The sequence below is a fragment of the Pteropus medius genome, unplaced genomic scaffold, assembly GCF_902729225.1.
Source record: "Pteropus medius unplaced genomic scaffold, Ma_sr-lr_union100, whole genome shotgun sequence".
Lineage (NCBI taxonomy): Eukaryota > Metazoa > Chordata > Mammalia > Chiroptera > Pteropodidae > Pteropus > Pteropus medius.
In genome coordinates, this window is record NW_024354498.1 from 5,287,488 (window position 1) to 5,302,293 (window position 14,806).

General features: G+C 41.7%; 1 protein-coding gene and 1 pseudogene across 1 annotated transcript in view; one reads left to right on the forward strand and one right to left on the reverse strand.

The window, feature by feature from the left end:
* NHS (NHS actin remodeling regulator) overlaps positions 1-14,806 on the reverse strand; it is a 335,830-nt gene that overhangs the window by 196,377 nt on the left and 124,647 nt on the right. The gene's annotated exons all lie outside the window — the stretch shown is intronic.
* LOC120594362 (uncharacterized) lies at positions 6,046-6,164 on the forward strand (annotated as a pseudogene).

Here is a 14,806-nt window from a genome sequence, read left to right on the forward strand (position 1 = left end):
GTGTGTGTGTGTGTGTGTGTGTACACACACATGTGTGGAGAGAGAGAGAGACAAAACAAATACAGCAGGGAATCTAGGTAAAGGAATATAGGAGTCCATTGTATTATTCATGCAATCTTCCTATATAAGTTTGGATTACTTCAAAATAAAAAGTAAAACAGAAAAACAATATCATAGAGTTGGAGGTTTGCCAGTGGTGGACACAGCAAGGCTGGGCCCCGCAGACTAGTCAATCCCTTCCCACCCACCATCTGTGGCACCCTCCAGAGCCTTCTTCAGAGAGGACACCCTCTTAATCTCTTCTGAGCTGGAGCTTTTGTGACCACAGGCCCCTGGCACTCCAGGACACTGTGTGCCTTGAAGGTCAGGAAACTGAAACCATTCCAGGCCACAGTTCAATCCTTTTTGAACATTATCTTCCTGTGGGTTCTCCATTGTGTTGGTTGGAGGCTATAGTTCCTTTGCTGGCACTGTCCAGAGAAATAGACATGACTGTGCTTTTATTGAGGTGTGAGAGGACCTGGGGAGGCAACAGAGGGATGGGTAGAAAATTCAAAGGTTCCAAGATGCTGTCTTGGGGTGTTGGATGCCACCTTATCTAGACCATCTTATACCTTTTGTGGAAAAATCTGCTGATGTCAGCTCGTCTGGAGGAATTGTCTCCATTACTGGCTCTGCCTCTGGACTGTCAGGCGCCTGGGGGTGGGTTTCATGGCTGCTCCAAACCTCAGTTTCCTCACCTGCTCAGTGAGAATAAGCAATCTTGTGGTATAGACAGATTGAGCCATCCCTGGGCAGATTGGACCCAGGAGGGAAATCCCTGGCGGGAAAACCGAGTCTCTGTCACTGCTTCCAAGTTTCCTCCTTGCTGTTATCTGCCCAGCCACTTGACTGGGTTGCTATCTCAGTTTCTTTTCCAGGATTCTTGCATTCTACCATGGCTGGAGTCCTGCCGGGCCCTATGATTCAGCTCCATGGTGCCCCAGCTCTTGCCTGGCTCCAGGTGGAGCCACCAGGTGTGTTGGACTTCTCTGCTGTCACCCCTGCTTGCCATATTCCACCTCCGTGAATACACTTTCCAGACTCATGATGCTCAGACAGCGACAGAATCATCTTGCTGTCTGCGAAGGACAAGTCCTCAAAGGACAGTCACCAATGTGAGTTTTCTCAGTTGAAGAGTCTTCCCTATCCATTCTCTTCCCAACAAGCCTTGGTTAAAGTAATCCCAGAGATGATCTCTGACCTCTAGAGCGCAAACCTCACTTCTAGTTGTGACCAAGCAGGCACCTGAGAAAAAGATCCATCATAACTACAGCAGGGAGCCATATTACTTCCCCAACCTCAGCTACTAGGTATTAAGTGGCTGGTTTCTCATGTAACTTTGAGAGGAATTATTTTAAGAAAAAGAAAGAAAGATTTGGGGACAGTGTTACAAGATGGCTCCTCACAGGCTAGTTGCCAAAGTCAGAAGTTAATTTTCTGGGCCCCTGAAGCAACATTTCACAAAGTATTGGCTTCAGGCAAGCCCATATCTGCTCTGCGCTAGGTCTGAACAGAAGTCCACTCCAGGTTTTCCAGATGGCAGCACCGGGAAATTTAGAAGAGCCACCACACCCAGGCAGCTGCAGCTCCTGAAACCTGGACCACAGAGGGTTCTGGGCTGCTTCTCAGAGGCTTCGGGCTACTATTTGAGTGAATGTGTCTGAACACCACAGGGGAAAATTGTAGGCTTGGCACAGAGTCCCCTCCCCACTCCTTAAATAGGTTCCTTTCAGAGGCTATGGTATCCACCAGACCAAACCATCCTGAAACAGCCAAGGCCAGAACATTCCCGAGTCAGTTCCCCGCAAGGCCCACCCACCCAACATGATAGTCAGGTGGCTGGAAAAGCCACTGCATTTATCTGAGGCCAGAATCCACAGTCTAATGTCAGAGCTTGCTCCAGGCGACTGGGGGTCAAAGAGGAGATAGTAGAGATTCAGGAAAAATGACCTTGAAATGCCACAGAGAACAATGGACTCTATCTCCTAAGTGGCCCGAGAGCTGAGGTGGCTGTGGCACAGGGTCTATCTGTCTCTGTCCTCCAAGCCTGGGCCTCACTCCATAGCCCTCAGGAAAGAAGAGGCCAAGGTGTCCTGGCTTTGACAAAATCCAGTTATGGGATGAGCATGCAGCCTGCTTCCTCTGCCAAACCAAAACAGCAATGAGGCAATTATCCAGAGAATTGAAACTGAACCCTGATTTACCAAGGTCATTCAGTGAAATAGAGGCTTTTCTTAATCTTCCATTTTGCTTCAGCTATGGTGACCTGGCCTTAGCCAGGTTGATATTTTAAATTAAGCTCTAGTAAATAAAAATACATTTCGTTTTGCACAATGAATTGAATGAATGAATGAATGAATGAAATTAAGCCAGTAAAACTACCATCTCACTTTTGGAAATATATAATGCATTAGACATAATAATTACTTGTTGGGAAAGGGTGAGGGGATAATGAGCAGAGGGCTGAGGCAGAATTTACTGGAGATTTCTTCAGTGGCAAAAACATACAGAAACAGGAGAATCAAGTTTAATTCTTCAAGATCTCATGGGTCATATGTGACAACAAAAGGAGTCTCAAACTGATCCCCTGCCATCTACTCTTGCCATTCCTCCAATTAAACTTTCTGGAGCAGAGCTTTTCTGTTTCCACCATGGATATGAGATGGCAGAGCACACAGCCAGCGTCTAGCTTTGAGCTCCTTAGGGAGGGTCAAATCGGGCCCCTGCATGTGTTCTGATTGGGTTACAGAGAGTCACTCCAGCAAGAGAAGTGTCTGTAGCTCTTTAAAAATCCAAGAGTAATGCTTCCTAGACTGTACTATGCATACAAACCACCCACCGCAGACTCCTGTTGAAATTCAGGTTCTGATGCAGTCCATCTGAGTTGGGGCTGAGTCTCCATTTCTCATGAGCTCCCTGGTGATACCAGTGCTGATGGTTCCATAGTCTCCACTTTGAGATACCAGGCTCTAAAATACACACACAAGTGAAGGGGGTGGTGGCTGGGGGTGCATCCCAGTTCAGTAAACAAAAGCATTTTCTACTTCCACTATTCCCCATCTTGAAATCACACCTTCAATTATGAAAGAGGGGTCATGCTTGCAAAAACTCATCCCATTAATGATGGCATTATTTAGAACACATGGAAATGTGTTTCCGCTTTCTAGTCATTTTTAGGAAAGTTTCATTTACAGATTATGAATTTCCTTCCATCTATCCACCCTCTCCCTCTCTTCTCCTACAATTCCTCTCAACATTTCCTTCAACATGATACCCTGCAGCCAGCCCAGCTAGAAGGCCACAACTCTAGAAGCAATGCTAAAAAGGGGTAAAATGTTTCAGGTCCAGCAATTCTCCTTTCTGTCTAAATAGAATATGAGCAATCTACGTTCTCCTTCGAGCTAGCCCCAAGTCCCTAAAGAACTTGCTTTCTTGGCAGTCAGTGAGACTATCACTGTCTGTGCTTTCATTATCCACTCTTAGATCTTAATCACTCGGAGACATTCCTGTTTTCCATGTTTGTGGGACAACAAAAAAAAAACAAAAAAAAAAAACAAAATTAAAAATACTGTTCTCGTCAAAGCCTTACAGAAATCTAAATTTCCAGAAGTGGCATTTTATTGGTCATCTGGCCTACTTCTTCAGGGACCCTTGCAAAATTGTTCCCTAGGGTGAATTCAATGGGTGCAGCCAAGTTTTAAATGTCTACAAAGATGAGACTTCCCATAAATTTACAAATGTCAAATGGAACTAACTTTCTGATGTGTGTGTGTCATATGCAAAGAATTAGAAATTATCAGGAAATAGCTCCTGTAAACAGAAATATAAGTCTTGACATTTGCTCATTAAATTATTAAAAACTAACCAAAAATGGGAGGGGGAGTTTTATCTCAGAACTTGAGAGACTCAGAGGCAAGAAGCTTGCCAAATAAATGTTAAAAGGCCGAGCAGTCCTACGTGCTTATTTTAAAAGAAACAAGGATGGGAGGTATCACAGTGACAGTCTCCTCCTCCCTAAGAGAAGTCTCTCAGGACGGTGGTCTTAGCGGGTTATTGTTAACCACAAAGAAACATGACTAATATCTAGAAGCAAGGGTTTAGAACTCTTTTAAGCTGGTCACTAACCAGCCCCTTTCCAGCACTTCTCATGCATCATGTTTTATTTCAAAGTGAAACCCAAACACATGCAGGGACATCCAGGGATGGTGTGTGTGCAAGCACAACTCGGTCTGAGACCAGCTGGCCCAAATCTCCAGGTTGTGTAAGACCCTGGGAGGAGGCGAAACATTGCCTTCCCGGCTTCTAAACAGCCTGCTCATTCATGTGGGAAAGTAAAATGAGCAGCAAAGCAATGGAAAGACATTTCGAAATCATTGCTTTTCATTCTTTTTTTGTTTTACCATAAAAGCTTCTCCCAAATGAGCCTTCCATGCTGCATACAGGGGAATGACTGGTGAGGGCCCACAGAGGGGCTGAGGTGTTTTTCTTCTCTGAGGCCCTGAGGAGTCAGGGAAAGCCAGAGCTGCCTTCATTCCCATAACGTAGACCATCGTGAAATGCAATCATGTTTAATAGCACAGTGTGGCTTTTACAACACACCACTTCACCAGCCAACCTATTAGAACAGCTGGTTTTTCCAGGAGGCATTGGTGAAGTGCGGGAAGCATGCTGCAGCAGGGTAACAAGAATCACAACAACAGAAATCATTATCCTTATCGAGCACTTACTAGGACCTAGGTACAAAGCCTATTGCTTTATCCACCTCTTTTATAGCCATCAGAATAAAAGTCTACCAAAACCAAGCAGAAGAGAAAGCAACTTGAGCCAAAGCAACACAGCTGAGAAATGGAGAAATCAAGTTCTGAACCCAGGTGGCAGCTGGATCAGAAGCAGGTGCTTTGAACCACAGGTTCTCAGAGTTTGAATTAGCATCATGCAGGCCCAGGCTGCACCCAAGACCAATCCAATCAGACTCCCTGAGGTAGGACGTAGACATCAGTATTTTTGAAAGTTCCCCAGGTGACTCCAGAGTGCAGTCAAATTTGAGAACCAATGTTGCCAACCACCACTCATTACCACTACAGAAAATAAAGAACAACTGGATAGGCTGCGCCCAGCCTAAGTCTTTGTTGGAGTCATCAGAAAGTCCACATGGGGAGCAAACAAGCATCTTTCAGCAGACGGAAGGATTTTGAAAAGGTCAAAGGTCAGCAGAGACCAGCCTGATAGGAGTTACTGCTACATTATGCCTCAGGGGCTTTTGTTTGGTGTGTTCGGTGAAAATGAGCTCCAGTAGACCACTGAGGGGGAAAAAAGAGGCAGGCCATGCCAGCTATTAGCTAACCTTGGACTGTGGCCACTTGAGCAGTCCTTGGGTAGCTGAGAGTTTGTGACACTCTCTCTTAATAGTGTTTTTCACTGCTGTGGCGGATTGTATTTTTGTTCTCAGCCTTGTCCGTGCAGAGGGCTGACACATCCCCATCACTGTTCTGTTGAACTCAAAGTTGGCTGGGCCACATGACTTCCTATAGCCAATTAAGTATAAACAGAAATGCTGTGTGTCATTTCTGAGCATAAGCATTAAGAACAACTGTATGATTCACCATTTTCTTTTCCCCATTTACCCCTCGGATCTGCAGTGTTCTAGGTGGAGACTGATCCCATCAGCCTCAGTCCTGGAGTGAAGATGATGGAGGACATAGTTGCAGATGACTCATGATGGACATTTTTTATAAGCAGGAAATAAACTCCTTCTATTGTAAGGCACTGAGGTTTGGGGGTCATTTGTTTCCAAGCCTATCCTGACCGGCACAATCACCCACCCTTGGAATTCTCTGATTTCATCTATGCTCTAGAGTGGACTAAACATACCAGAGCATTCCCTTCTCTATGAAGCTCTTCTCAAGAGAGAAAGATGGAAATATACAACATTAGTTCCCTTACCCTGACACCTTAATTCCTTTCTGAGACTAGAAAGGGCCTAACTGAAATTCAAATAAAATAGTCTACGACCATGCCACCCTGAACATGCCTGATCCCATCTGATCTCAGAAGCTAAGCAAGGTCGGGCCTGGTTAGTACTTGGATGGGAGACCACCTAGGGAGACCGGGTGCTGCAGGTGTTAAAAATATATATTTTATCTCTCTCTTACATTACAAACAAGCGGCATTTGAAATTAGACACCTACATTTCTCTCTCCCCCTCTAATTTTCCACCAAAAAAAGGGAGGGCTCATTTACAACACAAACAGCCCCAACTCCAGAGATACTGATGTCTGGAATTGGGTCTGGGCATCAGCATTTTTAAAAACACTCCCTAATGACTCTAATGTGCATCCTGGATTGAAATCTGATCCCACTTCCCTTTCTTATCCCAGAGAAATGGAAGTCATATAGCTAGTTAATGGCAGAGGTCAAGACTAAAACCTTTGATCCATGATCTTCTCACTGTGTAAATATGGGTGTTTTGTTTTTAGAAGGGCCAATTGCCCCCATGAATTTAATTAAGAAAAAGTTGGCAATACCAATGGCTGATGCTCTTGTTGGCCTGTCGGAGTGTTCAAGTGTACCTCTGTGCATTTTATTCAGTAATCAGGAATTGCTGTTTTCTACTAGAAAGTTACACAAAACACACTTGCTCTTCAAAACTTTAAAACAACTCCACACTCTTCTGAACTGATGTCTTTCATGAAGCTTTCATGAAGCCATTATTAGATAGGCATGGGAGCTCTACTAGGGTTCTGAGCTAGGCCACAATATGCTTATTTGTTCTTAGGGTGTGAATCTATACCTCCCACTGCTGGGTATGTGTATGTGTACACACACACACACACACACACACACACACCCCATTTAAAATCATGGGGCTAAGATAGCAGTTACGTGAATCTTGAAAGGTCAGCCAGGCAAAGGAAGGTATTACAGAAGCACACATAAAACATTTCTCCCTTCCCATATATGTATTGAATCCTTGATCCAATGAAATGTGTACATTGACAACAAAGATGGTCAGTGTATGTGTGTGTGCATGCACGCACATGCACATACACTTGGAAGTTAAATCTTCTTTCAAGAATCTTTGTCGAGAGTTAAATATTGTTGAATGTGCAAAGGAGGGTATAACTGCAGTTAAATATTATTGAGTTGTGAAGGAGGGTATAAATGCTTGGGCCAATTTGTAGAGGGCTGCCTCTGGACAGAAATAGCCATAGAACTCTGTCAGAATATGGAGAGACATTTAAAGTGTCTCTCTGACTTGAGCTAAGCAGGATTGGAAAACCAGCCGTCTGCCTTTCAAAAATCATTCAGACTCAATTCTCAAAGCCTAAAGGTTCTCACCAAGTATCAGCTAAGGCTGCACTGTCCAATATGGTGGCCACTAGCCACATGTGAAATGTAAATATGTAAAATATCTCAGTAATAATATTTTATAGTGAACGCATGTTGAAATGATGATACTTTGGGTATGTTGGGTCAATAAAATATGTTATCAAAATAAATTTCACCTGTTTCTTTTTACGTCTTTAAAAAAATGGTTCCTAGAAAATTTTAAATTACATATTTGACTCATGTTCTATTTACACTGGACAGTACTGGACTAAGAGAATCATTTTAATGTTTATTCTACTTGTTTCAAGTCAGAGGTGACAAGTTGTTGACTACACTTGAAGAAGTTAAAGCAAATCTGGGTCAAGAACCCAGACTGTGTGGGTTCCAATTGTAGTTTGGCCGCCTGGATATTTGCATGTCCTTGGTATTTAGCCTCATCTATAAAATGGTAATAATCATACTTCTAGCCTATAGAGTTGTTGTGAGGATTAAATGAGCAAAATAAATGTGTGATACTTAGAACAACATCTGGCAGCTATGAGTGCTCAATATATGTTAGGTATTATAATTATCCAAACCTTGTTGACATTTCAATAATTTAAAAATATCCCAAAGTTTTCCGAACTTTAACAGGCTACACATGAAAGAGGTTCCACATTCAACCAGAGCATATACAAGACATTTAAATAATATACATGAACTTGTAAAATATCACTAATTATCATTCAAAACATCCTATTTTGTATATTATCTGATAAACTTTATCATTTAATTATAGGTTTATATGGAGATACATATAACCTGGGATATAATATAGATTCTTATTATAGAATTCTTATTACCATTTATGTTATACATGAATTGCCAGTTTTCAGAAATTCTTGATAAAATGGAATATTCCCAATGTTGAAAAGATATTGACTAGATAATTTAGAAGTTAATTCCAGATCTTTCAGTAAACAAGGGTCAATAACAAATAAAGAATGGAAATACCAGTCCAGGCACTGTTCTAGGCGATGAATAGGGCTAGCTTTCACTGTACCATGTTATGTATCACTTAGGTAATAAAAACTGAAGAAAAGCCCATTTCTGCATCTCCAAATTTGCGTTATTTGCTCTAACTCTGCAAGAGCCCTTAATCTTAGGATAACTTGAGCTGCCCCAATTTATAGTTCAACTCATGGATGCTGGAGAGGGCATCTTTAAGAGAGTCAGCTATCACCCTCATCACCCTGATTCTATCTATGTGAAGCTTCTAGTATGCCCAGTATGCACATTTCTGCTCATCTAGAGAACTTTGTCACTACTAAACCACACAGATGTGAAGGAACCAAGGAAAATAATAACAAAAGAAATAGCCCTATAAGTGCAGCAGACTCTGGAGAAATCCCTAAGGGTCCAAACGAGGGTTTCTCAATCTTGGCCTACTGACATTTGGAGTCAGATCATTCTCTGTGGTGGGCTCTGTCCTGTGCCTTATAGGATGTTAAGAGCATCCCTGGCCTCTGCCTATCAGATGTCAGTAGCACTCCCTTCTGAGTTGTGGCAACCGAAAATGTCTTCAGACATTGCCAAATGTTCCTGGGGCACAATTGGCCCCAGTTGAGACCTACTGTTCTAAAACTTTGAGTTTCAACTTTTAGTGCATATGAGTGTCACCAGGTAGCTTGTAGAAAAAATAGATCTCTGAGCCCACTCCCAAGAGGTCTGGGGTGGAGCCCAAGAAGCTGTGCTTGTAAAAAGCTCCCTAGGGATTCTGATGTGGGTGGTCTGAAGTCCACATTCTGAAAAACATTGATCTTGCTGTCTGGATGCACGCCCAGGTCAAAAATCAAGGCTACAGAGAACTTGAAACCAAAGCACAACCAGTAAAACAAATAAGCCACATGGTATATAAGTTGCTTGACTGTGTAGAGCTACACATGGGAGAAATCAGGTATTGAGATTAAAGAAGTTGTAGACTAGAAAAGAACCCATTTGTAACCTACCATGGGAAATTAAGGATGAGCTGAGCTCATGCTGTAATTTTACCTACTGGGAAGCACTGAATGCAGGGAAATAATATATCTACCAATGTTCTATGTTAATCTTTTTTTTTCCTAATAAAGGAAGTAGCTGAGCATTTATAGAATTCTGCTCTAGCTCATAATCTGACATTTGATTTTAGGTTCCAAGAAGTTGCAAATAGGCAACAAAGATTTTCAGGACTTGTAAAAACAGGGTTGCAGTCCCCTAGAGAGTTACAAGATAATGAGTGGGCGAGACTGTGTGGCTTGGGTATGAAGCCTCCTTTGGGGGACATTTTGGCTGGAGACTCTACCTCCTATATCCAGCCAGTCTCTATTGAACTCATCCAGGTGTGAAAGGGCTTGTGTTTGACACATGAACTTAGTTCAACATGAGAAAGATCCAATTAAAAAATAAAACCGTCATCAACTTGCCATTAATAAGGTATATTACTTTAAGTTTGGAAGCAAGCCCCAAGACAAAGAAATCAGTTCAAGTACAGTCATTTGCTCTAATACTTGTGTGTGAAAATGAAAATTCATTCCAATGTGATTGAATTTGAGCAGCATGCGAATTTCATGTTTGCTTATGTGCAATTTTGTCTGCAAGAAACAGTAGGTGAACACAGAAAAGTGCATCCAGCTAAATGGAGCCACATTTACAAAGTAATCACACACAGACACATACCTGAAATATGTACCAGCTACCTCAGTTCACCTTAGGAGCCCCAACCATCCACACCTGGTATTACAACTATCTGTCTGGTTTCTAAAAACACACCTTCCACCCCTTCACAGTAACTTACAAGTTGCAAACCTTCTGGTGCCCACTTCTGTAAGCCACCGTCAGAGCTTTTTCTAGGTAGAGTGCCATAGCCATTGTTGTATTTATGCACTTCTTAACCATATAACATGTGTAAAACTGTGCTACCATTTTTATGAGGTTCTCATCTTATTTTTTACATGCTACTAAGTTTTAAAAGTGTCTTGCCCTTAATCTTATTTATCCCATAAGCCCTATGGTTTTTATCGCATAATTTTGCATAGCACAGTGATTTTCTAGGAACCCATGCCATGTTATAGTAGAACTGACTATAGTTTATTTGAGAGGCAAGGGGACAGTAGTAAGGAAACAAGGAAGCAAGACAGGGAGGAAAGGCAGCCCATAAAGGGTGCTCTATCAAGCACATTACTACTGTGGGTGGCTAGAGTTCAATCCCACTAGGAAATTCTGGGAACTAGTGCAAGACATTTATCCCACCTGAGAGGCGAGGGAGCTGGGGTATTTATACACCAACTCTCTCCAGCCCCACTTAAGGGCTGCTCCTGGGGGTGTTAATTCCAGCCTGCTGAGCCCTCAGGAAGACCCGAAGATGTTGTTATTGACAGATGGAATTCCCTTCGGAGCACACTGAAGTGGTAAAACCCAAGGGAGATGAGTCGTCTCCCTATGAGCACCTGCCACAATGAAAAAAGAGAAAAACACTGCAGAAGAAAAGAAGACAAGATTGTGGAATTGCACATTTCAAAGCCTCTTACTATAAACCAGAGTTTCCCAAGCATGCAGGGTACTAGGAATCACCCTAGGCTTGTTAAAATACAGATTCCTGAGACCCACCCATATCTATTGAATCAAATTCTCTCCAGAAGAAGAGCCTGGGAAGCTTCTTAATGGTGAACAACACCCCACCACCACTGCCACCCTCAAAAGGCGACTGTCTCATCTGGCAAACCTGAGAAACATTGCTAAATGAATAATCCACTAGTTCTGCTAGATTCTGATTAGCCAAGAGAGGAGTTCCCATATTGAGCCCTAGGGGCAGAAGAGTGACTAGAAATCACTGTGGCAGAGGCCTAAGGTGGTACTCAGCCCCATCCACCCTCCAGTTGCAACCAGTCTGTGAAGACAAAGAGGTGGCAGGCCAGCTGTGATCATTTGTCTCTTCCTTTAATCTTCAACAGCAGTAAGTGGCTTACGGAGAACAAGGGGCCAGGCATGCAGGCTTTCCATCCAAGGTCACATTCTGCCCACCCACAAGCAAGGTCACTTAAGGCCCCAGAATAGCTTCTCTCATCCTAGAGATAAGTCTGCTTCAGGAAATTGCTGTACATTTAATCTCCTAGAGCTTAAGGCCAAGGCAATCCCACTTCACTACCCGTAGCCAAGCACAGAGCTAGAATTCTGCAGACAACCAGCCCTTCCACAACCAGAACGAATGTCTTGTGCATCAGCCTCAATTCCTTATTTTTCCTTAATCTAAAACATGGTTCATTTCCAAGTCTGGCAACTAAACCAACCCCTCATCTATGAAATGGAATGAAATAACCTGATGGAGACTGTTGCTCTAGAGTTGATAAGCAAATAAACCTATGTTGTCAGTTAAATTGGCCATTGAAGCCTTATGGCCGCATCCAAAAAATCCAAAAATAAAATGTCAGAGTAATAAGGCTGGAGTTTATTTTTACATGCAACAATGTATGCATCAGGACAGAATCGTCCCTTGTGGCTAAGGGGAAATGGAGAGACCAGTCATTTCGGCCCCCTTGAGAAAATTTAAACAACTTCACCACCACTGGATTTATAATCTCACTATTTAAGTATCACATCGGATGCTGCTATAGAAACAGTGCTAACCTTGGACATATGTTTGTATTAGGCATCTTGAAAAAGCAATGCTTTCCCCATTACTCATTAATGGCTGTTCATAGCACTGAACCCATCTCCATGTGACATCTTCTGAACAAATGTGCCAACAGGAAAGGAGGAGATGGGTATCTGCAGACCAGTAAGCCCATGATGAAGAATGAAACAGATTGGGAGGCTATGTAAATGTCCATGTCCAATACTTAGGGCAAAGTATGGTTTGATTGGCCTTCCAAGGGAACGCAAATCAGTTTGGGAAGTTCTAGAAAGGCACACAGAATTCTGAGTCCAGCTTTTACTGCCAACTCGATATCTTTAGTTTCCAGGGTCCTCATCTAAAAAGAAAAAAAGGGGAGATGGTCCAAATGATATGGGAAGACAGGGGAAGTATTTAAAAAGAGAAAAAATAACAGTTTCTACTTGTGCTCAAGGGCAATGTTGCCAAGGGTGAACAGCTGCCAGAGACAAACTGAGATAGGCTCTGGGGGAGGGGGATGCACCTTTTGAGGTTGACAATCTTTATGATGATTATTTAAGATACTGAGGTGCTGATTAACAAATGTTGGTAGAAAGTTACTATGTGCTGAATTATATTTGCTACGTGAATAAGCATACGTGCAGATGCTGGAATCATCATTTGCGGCTATTGTTGCTATTATCATTACTATGGCATGGTTGCTTTAAAATAACATTCCTTTATTATGGCTGGTTTTTGATTTAAAGAAGGCAGTTGGTATAACTGCTTTTTGCTTAACTCTTGTTTGTATACCTTTTCTAACCACTCCTGATTGCTGATTGGAGAGGCAGCATGGCCCAGCGTTTAGACCATATAAGATTTAGCATAAGCCCTGGATCACCTATCTTTAAGCTGTGTGACTCTGAGAAAATTCCTTGACCTCTCTGAGCCCCAGGTCCTTCATTTGCAAAATAGAGATGCAAGTTGTAAAGCTGGCTTTTCCAACCTCACATGGTTGTTATAATGACCAAATGAAAGCCCTACATAAAAATCTTTTATAAAAGTAACATGCCATATAGATTCAAATTGGTATAACTATTATCTGAAGTTTGGGAATAAAGAAGGATGCCTCCTGACAACTCGATTTGCTGGAGAACAGTAAATGCTTTAAAGGAATGCCACCTGAACTCCATCCATGGCCCCTGGACTTTCAATGCCAGTGCTAAAGAGACTTTGTTATAAATTAGTTTTCTGGTAAGGATTCTAGAGATAGCACTGTAGTATGAGTATAGGAAGGATCATAACATGGTGGTTACATGAAAGCTCTGAGTTTGAGTCCTATCTCCAATCCTTATTAGCATACTTAGCTTCTCTGTACCCAAGTTTCCACATAAAATATTGATAAAAATAATACCAACCTTATATATACCCAAAAGATATGAAAACTGGTATTCAAACAAACAGATTTACATGCATGTTCATAGAGTACTATCCACATTAGCCAAAAGGTGGAAAAAGCTCAAAGGTATATCAATGGATGACTAGATTTACAAAATGTGGCATATCAATACAATGGAATTTTGTTCAGACATAAAAAAGGAATGAAGTACTGACACATGCTACAACATGCATTAACCATTAAAACATTAGGCTAAGCGAAAGAAGTCAGACACAAAAGAACAAATATTGTATGATTCCACTTATATGAAACATCCAGAATGAGCAAATCCATAGAAACAGAAAGCAGACTGGTAGTTGACAGGGCTGCAAGAGGGTGGAATGGGGCACAACCATTTAACAAGTACAAAATTTCCTTTTGGGGGTGATGAAATTATTTTGAAACTAGATTGAGGTGGTGCTTGCACAACATGGTGGATGTACTGAATGCAACTGAATTGTTAACTTAAAAATGACTAATTTTGTTGTATGTAAATTTCACTTCAATTAAAAATACAATTCAAGTAATAATAATAATGCCAACCTTAGGCTTACTAGGAGCATTAAATGAGATAGTATATATAAAACACTTAGCACTATGCCTGACACAAAGTAAACACTCAATAAATGCTGACCTTTATCATTCCTGCCCCTATCTTTCACAGGAAGAGAGAATATACTTAGCAAAGCCACACTGTAAGAGATAAACTAGATTAATATTGAATATCATTCTTGGCTCCTAATTTTAAAAAATGATAATCTAACTAATACTCTAAAAACAGACAAACACACCCCTTTACTTCACTTAATGAACCCCAAAGCTCTCTAGTGCTTTCTTATATATCTTGGGCAAGTACCAATACACATGGTGACCGGGCACCCCAGGTAAACCAAGGTGAGAACAGACTGAGTTTTTACTAAAACCCCTCATCTACAATGGAAAAAGAAGCAACTGTGTTTTACATTGTAAAAGGGAAAGCCCTTTCTGGTAAGAAGCATGGAGAATCCCCAGAGGCAAAATTTTCTGGAGATTTAAAGACACACCTGGATGTCTTGCCATTCTTCATTTTTTCACTTTGATCTTCATTACAGTGTAGTGAGGTGTGGTTTTAGGTATTTGTGTTTTTCCAGCTCAAAGCAAAAATCCAGCCCAAGTGAAGGCCGGGAAAGGTATGACAGACAAGTTCACAGGAGCATACAAGTCACAATAGAAAAGATGTCATCACATAAATACCCTAGATGTCAAAACAGCAATAAAACCATCTCTTCACTCATTTCATAATTGTTAATGACCCATAAACTAAGTATCCATTTATGAAGCCCATGAAATATGGCATCTGAAAATGTCCCTTTTTACAAATGAAAGGGTAGAGTTTTTGTTCCGGTTTTGTT